Source organism: Thunnus thynnus, chromosome 21, assembly GCF_963924715.1.
Source record: "Thunnus thynnus chromosome 21, fThuThy2.1, whole genome shotgun sequence".
Lineage (NCBI taxonomy): Eukaryota > Metazoa > Chordata > Actinopteri > Scombriformes > Scombridae > Thunnus > Thunnus thynnus.
In genome coordinates this window covers 11,914,220-11,927,630 of record NC_089537.1, presented here as the reverse complement: position 1 = coordinate 11,927,630, position 13,411 = coordinate 11,914,220, and the positions used below count along the sequence as shown (strand labels likewise).

General features: G+C 38.7%; 1 protein-coding gene across 8 annotated transcripts in view; it reads left to right on the top strand.

Moving 5' to 3' along the window:
- Positions 1–13,411, top strand: part of zic4 (zic family member 4) — a 112,640-nt gene that overhangs the window by 9,406 nt on the left and 89,823 nt on the right. The window contains exons 2-4 of one of the 8 annotated variants that reach the window (XR_010925074.1): positions 8,662–8,794; positions 12,764–12,823; positions 13,164–13,231. The exons of 5 other annotated variants lie outside the window; for them this stretch is intronic. The gene's annotated coding sequence lies outside the window, so the exon portion shown is untranslated. Of the gene's footprint in view, positions 1–8,661; positions 8,795–12,763; positions 13,082–13,163; positions 13,232–13,411 lie in introns of those variants that run through there. 2 more of the 8 variants (XR_010925075.1, XR_010925076.1) reach the window with 2 other exon arrangements.

Below are 13,411 nucleotides of genomic sequence, written 5' to 3'. Positions count from 1 at the left end.
GGAAACATTTGTTTTGAGAAACACACGCAATAATGATACCATTCAAAAATTTTTTCTTTGTCTTCTCGGTAATAATAGCAACCGTTCACCACTAATATTATGATGATGTTATCTTGGGCGTAGTATCCTGTTGAAATGTTTGGCTAATCTCAAGCAGAGGATTCTTTCTGTGATAATACAAGTTAACATTATGGTACAAGTCAGTGGTGACGTGATTATAAAGACGCAATGTTATAGTGAGTTAATAACTGGTTTTTGCCCAAGTTTGAAATACATTACACTTGTCATGTAGTTGCAGCTCTTACTGTCCGCTGATGGGAGAAGATAATGGGAATTACACAAACACTGTGTTTTTGAGGGACTATCAGAGTCTAGTTTTAGTGGTAGAAAGGGAGAGAAAGCGTCCTAAGAGAAACAGAGATACTTGAATGTCTGTTATTAATATGCAGTGATGGATAATTTTGTCAATAGTTGGAGGAACTGTGGAGAAGAGTGGATGGAAATCTATAAACATCAGAGAAGAACAAGAACAAGAGGCCATTTGATTATTGCCTTAAATGAAAACCTAGATTATGACTCAGCCCCCATAGTTTGTACAGTAATGAATTCAGTAGAGGTTCGACTAATACATTTTCCTGTAACTCTCTCCCAGATCTTAATCCCCTGTGTGTTATATGCACTATAAACGGAGGCAATAACCTCTTTTGACATTAATATACCATGTTGCTGTAACATCATTTTTAGCTGAGCTCTACGACTGACATTAAGTTCAGACAACATTTTACAATCTGAAAACCAGACTTGCATCTTCGTCATTAGGTTCCTGGATGTTTGCTGCATAATCTGGGACATTGAGTTCACTTGACCTAAAGCACGCAATAGGTCAAGAACTTTGTTCCAGCCAACTCAAAACAGTTCTCTGTCCATCCATCCAGTCCTGTTTTGTAAACTGGTCTGCAGATAACGGGCATGTTAGAAAATACAGTACATATGTTTAGTCATGTCAGTTTTAATTCCTATGATATGGAGACGCAATAGTGTGATTTCCTGATGTGTCTGCCTACTTTTTCTACTGGAGACAAGAAGTTTCTGTAAGGCTTCGGCTGTCCATTCCCATCATTTCTGCTGAGGTGGCCTTGCTTGTCTTGGCCCTGTTTTTAAAGGAGTGCCAGTAAGTGGATGGCACCAAGGTCTTGTAATCAGCAAGTCCCTGGGAAGGAGGCACTCATGCTGGTTTCTAATTTGTTTTCTGTTCTGTTGTTTGTATTTGGATACTTGTAGACAGTGAAATGACAGTTGGAACATATTTAGCTTCTTCAATATGACGTATTTCCAAGTGAATAAATGGATTCAGACTATGTGGGCATGGGGTAATTTCAGGAGAGATGTGAGCATATTGTTCAGAGATTTTATTTGATTGCTCGAAAATCAGAGTAACATGGAGTCTCTGGAGAACAGCGAGAACTGGATACTAACCTTTAGTGAGTTGTAGAGGACTATTGGCCTCCACCAGGACCTTCCTCACCTGCATTTTTGGATCAGAAGGTGAGCCACGTAGACCACAACCATGACGGCATTTTGGAAATGTAAATAAGGTTGTTTTTGAGGGAATGGCAGTGTTGGCAGTTCAGTCAGTCCACCCACCACTTTGGTGCTACTGGGTGGATAAGTGCAATGAAATGTGGTACACATATCCAAAGCTTTAAAAGTAAGAGTGCTATTTAATCAAATTCCCAGATATTTATTATACTGGACAACTTCAATTTAAGTATCATTATGTGTGTAGAGATGGAGTTATATGATAAATCATGCACTCCAGATGAAATAAATCACATGTACATATCGTCTAAACAAAGTAAAACCCCAGTTATTGCTAAACATATTGGATTATGTCCGGTGCTTTTGATGAACAACTTGGTCAAAGGTTGGGAATAAAGCCAAGGAATTCCACAACTAGAGCCAAAATTACCGAGTGTGTTTTCAGTGGCAACAACCTCTTTTTTCCACCTCAACTGACAAATGCATCATGGCAGCATGGCTAATATAAAAGCAGGGACACTCTAATATATTTCATGTATTAAAATAGAAATGAAATATATTAGAATGTCCCTGGAAAAAATGTTTCCAATACTTGATCACAAATACAGTGCCTTTCATATCCTTGCACTCAGTGGTATTAACCTTAAAAGGATGAGATATTCCACTTATTGATACTTTAGCTGGCTCTATTAAACATAATCTCATCAAATAATTACATTATATGTAAATCACTTTTCTCAGCAGCAACTTATAACAGTAGGTGCTATCACAATAGTTCAAGGCTCCTAAATTGGTCATAGATGCATATACTTTTCCCCTGATAATCAGAGGCATTCAGTGGCCTCTTGGGTGCTTGTACTGTGTGTTTCTGAGGTCAGTTCACCCCTGCTGAGAGAGCTGGAGTGGATGGGAGGAGGAGTAGAGCTAGAGGAAATAACACAGCAGCGGGGTATCTCATGCCAATCAACATACAGCAAAGTGAGAAACATTAGCCAGAAGACTGATGCTTACCGATTTCCCAAGCCTTTGTGGGTTGATGTTTTTACCCTTGAGAGGAGAGAGTGGTTGGCTTGCAGTCTCAGTAGGGTTAGGCCTTGGTTCCATGGGTATTTTGTGCTGCATACTGTAGTTTATCCTCTCATGGTCTCTCTCGCTCTGTCTCATGGACAGAGTTTAGTTCCCATAACTGAGTGTGCTTTGTGTGAGGTCTCTCCTAGTAATCAGAATTAAATCTATAAGTAAACGAGCATCTTATTTTCTGCTTCGTATGTGTATTGTTGCTGTTAATATTGCATTTAACACAGTCAAAGGACAGACTTGACATCCAGGGTCAAGAGTACTCCCACTCCGTGTTGGCATGAAGAGGCGACTCACCACGAGGCAACTCCTAATGAAATCCCTTCCGGGGAGCTTTGTAAATATTTTCATCCTCTCCCTTGGCCCGCTGATAGTCTAATTCCACTCACTTTCCTAATTAATCACTGACGAGTGGGGAGAGGCGGCTGCGACGGGAGGAACTGGATAAGTGGACACATGGCTGTTGTTGGAAACTGTCTACATCAACACCCTGTATGCAACTCTATCCTTGTCCTCTGTTCACACACAACACATCCAAGCACATGTTTGCACAGGCAGGTAAAAATAGCCTTCATGTGTATTCAACAGTATTGGTGGCGAGGCGTTTTTTTTATATATAAATAATGCAGAAATTCCTCTTAGAGCTAAATTAATTAATTCAATCAATTAATCCATTAGTCAACTGACAGAAAGTTCGGCAACTTGTGATAGTTGATTAATAATTTAAGTAATTTTTCAGGCAAATAGGCCAAACATTACCTAGTTCCAGCCTTTAAAAGGGTTTCCTCTTTTTCCTGTCTTTTGTGAAAACTGAATATCTTTGGTTTTTGGACTCTTGATTGGACAAATCAAGCAATCTGAAAAGACGAAACCTCAGGGTTTAAGGATGTGTGATGGCCATTTTTCACTATTTTCTGACATTTTATAGAGCAAATGATGAATCAAGAAAATAATTGGTAGACTAAATAATCATTAGTTGCATCCCTAATTCCACTTTATAGCTAACAAAGCATTCATAAACAGAAAATCATGCGATCTGTATTGCATCAGATTACTCGTAACATTAATGTTTTCTATCAAATTTGTCTTTGTTGCACCGCCAAATCTACATAAAGCACAACTGATGTTGTATGGCAGTGAAAAGCTTTAAAGGAGATGTTCTAGAAGCAGATCAGTGGAAAAGGTGACATTTAACATCAAAAACACCAGCAAAATAAAGGACAAAAATGAGACTGTGAAATTGAGCAAAAGTTAAAATTGAAGAGAGGGGAAAAAAAACAACAGCTAAAACTTTCAGCAAACTGCCACCTACCCCCAAACTAGTACCAGTGACTGTTCTTTTACCCTCTCAGACTAACTAGAACCTAACATCTGCTCAGGTTACCATAAGATGAGCTGGCGAGACACAAAGCCTTCAAAGAATATAGAATAACCAACATTGATATGAAGTTACTGTTGCTGCTGACAGCAATTTGGCAATTGGCACATTACTGACAGCCATGAATGCACCAACTTGAGTGCCTAGTCTCTCACTGCAGAATGTTTAATGTTGCACACCTGTTTTCATTATCACTGATTTAAGCGGATCTCCCCTAACATCGCAAAATAACCACACAAAACAAAACAAAAACATACATTATCACAGCAGGGCTGAGACCCTTCAACAGAACATAACCTTGTGAAGCAGAAACTAAACAACTCAAAGAAACGTGTGTTCTGTTATTTGTGTAACCTGACTGACAATTTAAAAGATAAAACACTGGAGTGAAATGAACAATTTAACACAAATGTTAACGATGGAAAACTGGGTTCAGTGAAAAGCGAATGAGCAGCGTTTTCAGTCTTATTGGATTAAATCTTTAACGACCTCATTGATGTCCTAATTTGAAACACTTTGAGATCAATATAGATGAATCCTCATTAATTAAGTAGTGACTTTAAGATGCTGGTAATGGTCAAATAATATGCAAGATTGGTGTTCACGCTTTTGCACTTGAACACCTTCTGCAGAATGAAAGTGTCATGAGTGCGTAAAGTGAAACTGTATATTTTTGCCTCTGGATGAGCAGTGGGTGTGGGCCTATTTTACACCATATCACATTTTTAAATGTCTTGTTATGCAGTGATTATTTGTACAGGACATCACAGTTATGAGATTTTACATTTTGTTTCATCAAAAATGCATTTATAGCATATTTAAAATAGTCTCAACAGCCAATTACCACCACAATCAGCTGCTTATAACCTCACATAGGAGAAATATGACTCTATTATAAGATGGTGCTTTGATAAAGATTTATCTCTAGCAGGGGATTTGGCAGAACTATGAAAAATATTACGAAACTACATGCTGACACAGTTTTCCAGATTTTTTTTTTTTTATTGCAAAAGATGAATCATTGCACTCTTAATTGAAAATAATACACTGCCTTTGTACAGATATATATACTTGGACTCAACTCTGCACAGCATATAAATACACACACCCACACATATAATCCATCTTTGACAGGTGAGATGCACCAGTCATGCTGAGCAAACTGCTGAATCTGTCTTTCTTCCAAACTTTTGCGGAGCTTTAACTCCTTCTGTCATCCCGGTTATTTGAAAAGCATTACTTACTGATGGCAGTAATACTGATTGATGAAGTTTAGTTTCCACATGAGCCTTCAGTCAGTTACTTGGAGTCAGCCAAACCACTAATGAATACCATGTCGGTCTTCATCATACCTGAAGGAAACTGCTCATCTTATTTTCATAATTCCTAGCTTCCTTGTTGAATGGGAATTCTATCTCGCTTTATCTGAAATGGTTTAGAAATCAGTATTTCACATTTTAAGTAATCTATGAAAAGTTGAAAGCGAGTGTCACACCTTTTTGTAGTGTAAAACACCAAATTTGACGGTAATAGGACACATTTGTATATACAAACACATGCTAAACAGACATCAAAGCTAATAGGTTCCCTGAGACCTGTCCATCATGTTTATTTAATCACTTCTGATGGGCTTTGGTGATGCAGGCAGATATTGGTCTCAGAGCTAGCGCAGTGCAAATCAGGTTAGCTCTTACACTGAATGTGGAGGAGGCCTGCAAATCTGGCCCCTGTTCCATTTCCCCTGGCTGCATTACCCACTTCTAACAAAGTTACAGCACACTTCTCATTTTTCATTGGATTAAAAGGGCCATATAGATTTGGACATGAGACACCACGGTCCATCAATCCCCAAGTGTATCTGCCCTACTGTGCAGATCATCGCACACGCACATACACACCTTTCTCTCCCTCTATCTCTCTTTCACGCTCTCTTTGTCGCTTTTTCTTCATATCTGGGTTCAGTTTGTCACTGACCTCCCTCATAACAGACACTGCTCATTAGCCTTTTGGCTCTGTCGCTTGCTTAATTATATCAGAATAAGGGCAACAGCGCTAACAATGACCGTTTACAATGACTCAGACCCATTAAAGGCTATAACAAGGTAGACAATGGAAAGTAAAGCCGCTGATAAATTTGTAAATTATGTTTTTGTGGTGTTTTTGTCTGGAGTTTGAGCACTGTGGATCCTTCGACTAAAGCATGTTGATCAAACATTAACAGAAGAATGAGCATGATATGTGATTTAACAAATTTATTTATTTATAATTGTCATTTTATGTTTGCACTTGCATGTTGACCAAAGGGACTGTTGTATTATTTTTACTTCCCAGGGGGCTGGTTGTGTAACATCTTCATCTCATCAGAGAGCTTTAGTCAAGTTTGCAAGAAATCATTTTGCCTTCAGCCATTTTTACACCATCGTACAGTATAATTCCTTGTTTAAAATCTAGTCACCCATTGTTTTCAATCATATCTGCTTTGTTGAGAGGACACCCATTAGACTGAGACTGAATAGTTCATCAAATAAACAGCTGTAAACCAAAGTCAGAGTCAAAAAAAAGTATCAAACGTTTTTTAAGATCACATTCACTCTTTCCACAACAGCAAAACTCAACTGATCCTCTACACATACTGTGCATTCAAACAAGGTAGTTGAACTTAAATCAAATTCTGTTATTCTTCCTCTCTGGGTCATTTCCTCTTTCTCTACATCTGTTTCATATTATTTATAGCATAAGTTACACTCCCCAGGGCAAATTACTTTGAGGGGACCCTCAATAATTGCATTCGAGTGACATTTGAGGGACATCTTCCTATATTTCTCTCAGCAACTGACGTTTAGATTTTGTTATCATGACCTCTGCGTTTAGTCTAGGACATATGTGAATGATTCAGGAGAAGTTGTCTCCCTCCACGGTAAAGTTGGGCTCCCTGGACATCATTTACAAGGTTCAGTATGTTTGAGAGAAGCAGTTTCCCATGCCTGTTTCCCATGCAGGTTGTGCAATTCAGTTTGTAGAAAGGAAACATGGGGGTTTGGAGATATACTTCTCATGCTCCCAACAGGTTGCCAAACGACAAACTGAGAATTGTAAATAAGGCTGAATGCAAGTCAGTATGATGAGTGTTTTTTAATGATCTCTTATTGGGTTTTATGTATGTATGTGTATGGTCTTCTTAGGCACACTTCATCCTTTTTGGTATGTTCCTGATCCTGTAACTGTATACAGTCAGAAAACCATTACACAATACAAAGGCTGGAGGGAACTGAGGAAGGTAGAAATAACTGAGTTAAAGAAGGAATTATGGAATTAAGAAAGCAAGGACAGATTTAAGAAATGAATAAAATATAAAACAAAGTAAGGACATTTAAAAAAACAATCAAGGAATCAAGAATGGATTGAAGAAATAAAATTAAAAAAAATAAATTATGGAAGAAACATATCTAAGAACTAAGGAAGAAGGGACAAAAATAAAGAGCAAGGGAAGATGACAAAGGAAGGCGAAGGAGGGGCATGAAGAAATGAGGAAGGAAGGAAATGAGGAAACAATTAAAGAAGGAAGGAAGGAATTGGGTAAGGAAGGAAAGAATTAAGGAAAGAAACAAGGAAGTAAGAGGGAATTAAGGAAGGAAGGAATTAAGTAAGGAAGGAAAGAAGGACTTAAGGAAGGAAGGAAGGAAGCAAGGGATTTGGGAATTAAGCAATAAAGGACAACATTCAAAAATAAATAAAAGCAATGCAAATGATCCAACATCACTTTATTGTACTTCTCGTCAACATTGTTGCTTTGATTTACCATTATTTCTCAAACATGGATTTTATATTGTCCACCTATTGTGCCATCACCTGTGTGTTGACTACTGGACTATTTCAGTACGCTGAATCTGTCTAGGTACCATACACGATTGTGTTATGTTTGGGGTTACTTTTTCATGGCTTGGCTAAATATTTAAAAGACGGTGTCAAAAACTGTCAAACACTGTTGTAACACTCTACCTTTACCTTGATATATTCCATAATGTAACACCAGGGAGGCCATCTGCTCAGACCGTGCACACAATAATAAAGAGGACTCTGACGTCATCTAAAGGCCTTTAAAGTCAGGCACATGAAAGGGCTGTACTGTACCATATTTCCGAAGCTTTACATCCATCAGGCCACTCATCTGGCGCCCACTGACTCACAGAAACAAAGGCAGGCAGGTCGTTAACTGTGTGTAACCGTACCGGGCCGTGCTGATGTCACTGCAGAGGAAGTATACCACAGCTCATCAACACAAAAACACTGTTCCTAGAAAATGCAGGTTATCTGCTGTTTTATGAGTGGGCAGTACAGGCTACTAGATCACTTCCAGTCACAGCTAGCACTCTGTTGTGCTTCCACTGATAAGATTTGTAATTTTCCACACTTCCCACAGTGTGCCCAGTTTAACACAGGACACTACTTTGTTTTCTGCTTACGTGAGGAGAGATTAAACTTGCTTGTCTTCTCTGTTTGCATGAGCAATATCCACATCACACAGCGTACATAGCTTGACAAAATGCATTTTTTAAACTTGATTTTGTTGTATTAAATGATTTGTTTTTCAAAGTTGAGAGCAGCAATATATAATGCTGAAGTAAAATGAACCAGTCCCACTCATCTCCACTTGTCTCTTGTATGAGGTCCTTGCCATGTCTCAACTCTGCCCCATTGTGGACACATGAATGAACAGCTGAGTGAGGCGGCCTCTGAACTTCAGTGTTTACTGGTGTGACTTCACTGAACTCTTTCTTCTCACGGACTCTTCTCAGTTAAGTATGCAGCACCCTCCTTCTCTCTCCTTCTCTATCTTGTGTATCTCTTATTTTCTTTGGAAATGAGTAAATAATGGTCTTTGGCATGTTTAAAACAGCTGCTCTTCAGGGGTAATTTTGGTGTAATCATTAAAGTATTTTCTTCAACATTGTAATATAGTACAACAATCACAAGCCTACTGGGTTTTTGCCCAGATTATGACAGCCATAATCATTTATTGCAAGTAAACATTTAGGTTATTTTGGCTTATTTGATATACATCAATATGAGAAATCAATACAAAACTTATAGGAAAGCTCTTCATCCAAAGTTAGGACATGAGAGCAGCAAACATGCAAGAAGGCAGACATTGGATTTAAATTGGATGGGTGCCATCTTGTGGTTTTCGGTCTCAACTACACACAAAGATCCATTTTTAAAAGGACAATTTAATGAACCGAAGAAACCAAACCTATTCCAGTTCAACATTAATATAGTTAGAGATTTTTCCCAAGACAAAGTTAAAGCAGCTGCAGTCCCTTGTTTAATGTTTACTATGATTGAACATTTTGCTTTTATTGGATGGTTATCAGTAGGAAGATGGGAATGATGAGAGAAATGCAAGGTCCTTTTTATAAGCCAAATGTAAACCCAGTGTTTTGAGAAAAATGCAATCTGAACCACCAGGACACCATAAAACTTTTCTAAAGGCCTCTGTCATATTGAGGTTTTTCCCACCAGTAGTTCAGACTCTCTCTGACCTTTTTTATATTTATTATTACTCCCTTTTTTCTTTTTTCTTTTTTTTGTCATCCCCTTTCACATGCTCTTTACATTTGCTGAGTTTTCTTCTCATTTAACTCCTTTTTTTAACTTTTCTGCTTCATGAAATTTCTCAAACGTGGAACTTATGGTGACATGTGGTGACATACACATGACCCCCTCCTTTATGTGTTCAGTTTAAGATGCTCAGCAATAAAATAGCATCTAAATCACTGGAAGCGCATTCAGTGATAACTATTAAGTATGACCACACCAGCGGAGTTCAATTGATGTGCTGTAACATGCAATTACCGTCTGAATGTTTGCTCCCATGGTGAGAAGTTAGGGATGCTAAGTCTGTGCCTGCACACCAAGCACATCAACTAGCTAGCCTTGGGCAAAGGAAGCAAACATGCTGGAGTATTTGAGTCAGTTTGCATCCCTAATGTCAGAACAAAACGGTAGCCCCGGCGGTAACAATCAACGCTTTACTTGTTTATTTATTTCTGTATTTTTGCCCCCTTCTAATCTCCTGTTCCCGAATTAATTACTCAATTAGCATAGTAAATTAGCGAAACAATTATGATGCATGGAAAACTTCCAGCACACACCATCACAGCCAGTCTGGATAAATTTAGTGAAGTGAGGAGGGGGGGAAAAAAAATAGAAGGGGAACAAAAGCAGGCAGGGTGGCTTGGAAACTGAAGCCAGAGAATTAGAGAGTTTGTAGTGAAATAAAACATTTGATATGAAACATGTGATACCCTCCCCTCAGTGTGAGACGTAATAAACATAGCAGTGCAAATTTATTAGCAATGTATAAAAGTAGCAATTAATTAATTCTTCATGCTCCTTAGAAGGTTGCATGGAGTGCACAAGGAATTAAATGCTCTCCATTTTATTTCCCCTGCTTGCGCACACACAGACACACACACACACTAATTCTTTAACCTGATAAAGGAAAGCTGGTTTCAGAAATCATGTTACATCTAAAAGCCAACGAATTGTACAGTAAAAGCACTGTGTGTGCTTTAAAACATAAATCAGTCATCAGTACACCATGCGGCAGTCTTTAAGTTTAAAGATGTAAATTCTACTCAAGAGAATAGATTTGTCATTTCTTCTCTACTTTTGCTTTTTATTGGCCCCCAAAACCATATGAGATTCATCCTGGATTTATGCCCACTGTACACAGAACTGCTGTTGCTGTCTTTGAAAAAGCTGCTGGAACTTTTCATCCAGGTGACTGGTTTAGCGCCGTCAACTTTTTTTGAGTGGCTTCTCTTTTTCAAGGAGCTGTGACATTTTTGCCCTTGCCATCCTCTGCCATGCCACGACTTTAAAATTTGGAAAAAAACCAGTTCAGAGTTCAAGAGATGCCAGCTGCCGTTCCTCTGTGGTTCAGTGTCTTCTGTGTTATCATGGAAATGTGCCCTTACTGGGTTGTTTCTATGGGAACATCAAGGTGAAAGAGATATTTTGGGAAAGTTGCACACTGTGGAAATCCAGCTGATTGTACACATGCTTATGACTGACATTGAGCTTTTGTTTGTATGTGTGTGTGTGCTATGGGAGGGCTGTATTTAGGTATATCAGTGGCAGCTCTGGTGTTTATTTTGACCTCCTGACTAGGACAAAAATAGTGCTAGACTGTAGGCTGCTTGGACTGTTCTCCTGGCCTATACACAGCGATTATACTCTAATTCAGTCACCAATAATGTAAAACTAAATGATATTTTTTCATCATTTACCAAAACTTTAAGACTACTTGTAGAAGTTGCAGTGTTCATTTCATTTCACCGTACCCGACAATATGAGAATTAGTGGATAGAACAGACAATATACCGACAGTTTTGAGACAATTCAAGAGATTAGCAGGGGTTTGGTTGAAATATAAAGCTTCGTGTGAGAGGTGTACTTGGGGAAAAGCCACGGGATCATTAAAAGCAAAAGGGGTTGTTTGATCCCCAACTCATTCTCAGCTGATATGAGCTTTTAGATTCAGAGTGATTCAGCCCGATTCTCCTCCAGTAGGACAGGTAGCCTCAATTACACAAATTACCAATTATGCAAATAGTTTTGAAAATGTATATTATGTTTTCACTGAACATGTAAGTTTCAGGCAGGTGTGGAAAGGTGGCGTCACAAATTTCCATTGGCATGCTCCCAGTGGCATAAGTTCCTCGTGAATATCACATACCTCATTACGCTTCACTCAGTTTAGGTTCAATGTGTAATTAGTTTAATGAGTGTTGTCCACTGAGAGTACTGTGGAGGGACCCATCTCCTAAACTAATGTATTTGCATGACAATATGAGAGGCGAGCAGATTGCACATCATAGTCTAACAGTAGGCTGCTCTCCTATGTGTAATAAGAGATCAAAAAGTCACTGGTGGCTGCAGAGAGTGGACTGACGTTACGTACCAGACAGCTCTCTTCGTTTTAATTGCATTACATTGGTTTGGCAAATATCTGCTTTAATTTGTCCAAGTTTGTTTTTTCTCTTCTTTCATTTATCTTTTTTCCGAGGCCGATGCAATCTGTTCTGTCTTGTCATGTAAATAAAAGCTGCAACTTGAATAGATTAAATTAAATTCAAAGTATCCCACTGGTTGCCTGGCAGCTACATCAAATGGCTGAAACAAGAACCTCTGTTATACTTTCATTTTGTTGTTGTGTATTATTTAAGAGCTTAAAGCCACTCTAGGGATAAAAGACAGTTCAGTGGAAGCCAGTGGCCGAAGTGAAGGATAAATTAAATGATGTTGATGAACAAAGGCGTAGGAAGTATGCTACATCCTTGCATAATAGTCCAATATAATCAAATATTTTCAAAGGTTTTAATGCAGTATAAATATGATATTATGTGTGACAGAGAGAAAGCAAGAATATATTTATAGTTATTGGATTATTTGCAAATAATAGTGGACTTATTACAGTGTCTTCTTGAATCAACCTGATGATTTGACAGTAGTGAAGCTTCAGATTCCTGCACAGATCAGTTCAAAACAGTATGACAAGTTGTGTATATTTAAAAACTAAATACAAAAAAATCCCCTCAATTAAAAATGACTACAAACAGTCTTATAGCTGAAAAGAGACAGGCTGTTACACTTTAATTCAAAACCCATCTATCTCGCTAAACTGTGCTTTCCGCTCGAGATTGCAAATTCATTGGTCTCCTCTCGCTTCTTCTTCTTCTTCTTCTTTTTTTTTTATGAGGAAAGTCAGCAGTCGGAACGTCACCAGTCTTCGCCTGTCAAGGCTGTCACAGCTGGACTCCGCTTGTGAGTTGATTAAAATAGGAGAGTCCATAGCTAATTAAAAAGCTCTTCCCTTTTTAATGTGAGAGTGTTAAATAAAGGAGCGGGAGAGGGGATATAAACAGCCTCCTGACAGATCGTTCATTTTCAGAAACTCCAGGCTCCCTGTTGGCTTGAGCAGAGTGTGTGAGGAGAGTGTTGATTTGGAGTGGAAATGCAGTGTCAAAGGTCACCTTTATGGAGTCACTGCGTCATCCTTTAATTGAGTGTCTGTCCTGGGCATCTCTAGTGCGTAAAAGTTTATTTTGTGATTCCATTTTAGCTTCTGACATTATAATAATGTTATTGTTTCTCCTACCCACAGTGAAGATGGGAAAAGAGGTAAAAGAACAGCCTTCCTGGCTGCATTTCCTCTACTGGCTCAAAGGGCAGGTAAAGTCTTTAGCCTGAATTTTGTGTTTATTTTACGAGCACCTCCCGCTGCTGCAGCTGCTGCTGCTGCTGCTGCTGGTTAGAGCTCCCCCTGGAGGTGGAGATGATGGGGTGGATGGGGAAGGGAGGGGTGGGTATGGAGTGTTTTCTAGGTTAGAGTTACAGTATTCCTGGTCTCTG